Source organism: Fukomys damarensis, unplaced genomic scaffold (genome assembly GCF_012274545.1).
Source record: "Fukomys damarensis isolate Sample0158 unplaced genomic scaffold, DMR_v1.0_HiC HiC_scaffold_24, whole genome shotgun sequence".
Taxonomy (NCBI): domain Eukaryota; kingdom Metazoa; phylum Chordata; class Mammalia; order Rodentia; family Bathyergidae; genus Fukomys; species Fukomys damarensis.
Genome location: NW_022900936.1, coordinates 18,372,384 through 18,373,930, shown reverse-complemented (window position 1 = coordinate 18,373,930; position 1,547 = coordinate 18,372,384). Strand labels below are relative to the sequence as shown.

General features: G+C 38.1%; 1 pseudogene; it reads right to left on the bottom strand.

Moving 5' to 3' along the window:
• Positions 1-260: 260 nt before the first annotated feature.
• On the bottom strand, positions 261-1,106 carry LOC104851481 (annotated as a pseudogene).
• Positions 1,107-1,547: the final 441 nt, after the last annotated feature.

The following is a 1,547-nucleotide window of genomic DNA, read 5'->3' as shown; positions in this document are numbered from 1 at the left end:
CAAACCCAAAGCTTGTATAAGGGAGGAAATTATAAAGATCAAAGGAGATATCAATGCAATGGAGGCTAAGAGAACAATAAAAAAAAATCAACAAACTGAAGAATTGGTTTTTCAAAAGAATAAATAAAATCAATAAATCCTTAGCCAACCTTATAAAAAAAAGGAAAGAATAAAGAAAAAATGAGAACCAAGACACATTATGTAAAGGTACAAGATCCCAGTGATAAATGCAACTTCTTTGTTTACCTTGAAAGTACCAATTAACTTAGTGGAAAAATAAAAAGATACTGAGCTCTGCTACAAACCTGGCCACCTTGATTAGAAGGAGAGGGTGGTGGTCCCTGACACAGGCTCATATCATCCTATCTCCTCCAGAGGGAGGCATGAGATGCCTACTCCACCAGAGGCATTCTGTCAAAACCACCTCTTTCCAAACGGGAAATCCTACAGGCCATCCACAGCTCTCATCAAACATCATTGTAAAACTACCATAATTCTAAATTTCCTCATAAAAGTTGAAACAATAAAGTTGCGCACTTCCCTTGACAGGAGACTCAGGTATAAGGTCAAGTATGATCTTTTTGCACCCTATACCCTAGCAGGCTTTCCTCTAATGAGAACAACTCTGTCGGTGAAATGAGGACAGCATTCATGGAAAACCTGGGTTGTTGTCTGAGTGTTCTCTCAAAGTTCTTTTACCTCAATAATTCCTCCTGCCAGTCTTTGATAAGTTAACAGTGTCAGATTGCAAAATCACTTTATTGTTAGTGTTGGTACTCTTCCAAGGTAGGGATGATTTTCTTCAGAATTTCTCCAAAGGTTACAGTATAAACACGGATATGCAGTATGCACTTGAGGCCACTGCTGTCTGGGACTGAAATGCTAGTCTTGTAGCCTGTATGGAGAGCCTTAAAATCCTTGCCTCCTTTTGCAATCACTGAGCCAACATTATTGCTCTGAAGCAGAATCACTAGTTCAACCACCTCATTAGTGTTTCTAGATCTTTTCAATACTTGCTCCTTTTCCACATCTTCTGCAGGACACTTTCCAATTTCACCACTGGTTTCAGGGTTGGGGACAGTTTCCTTCTGCTGCTCAGTTTCCATTCTCTTGTTAATTAAATGAACACACCAATCAGCCATTATATATCCTTGCAGAGAAGAACTATGGTGTTCTGGGCAGGACCAATAACTGATACACTAGTGCTGTAGTAGCCTATAAAATGCAAACAAGTGAAATCAGACAGTCAGTGCAGCAGAGATGCACAGTAGGTAGAAATGTTTTTAAATTTATTTACTATTGGACTTTTTGGAACTGTCATTGTTATAAATGCATTTAATGTATTTTCTAAGAAAACTTGGCATAAAATATTTGCCAAAATATTTAAATGCTGATTTAGCCTGGGTCTCGAAAATTAGAGATAAAAGCAAATATTCATGTAAAGGTAGTATATTTGGTCATCTCAGAAAGAAAGAATGAGGGACCGAAAATGATGGCAATAACAGCACAAATCTGAACTGTCAAATTGGTCACTGCTGTGGTTGGCT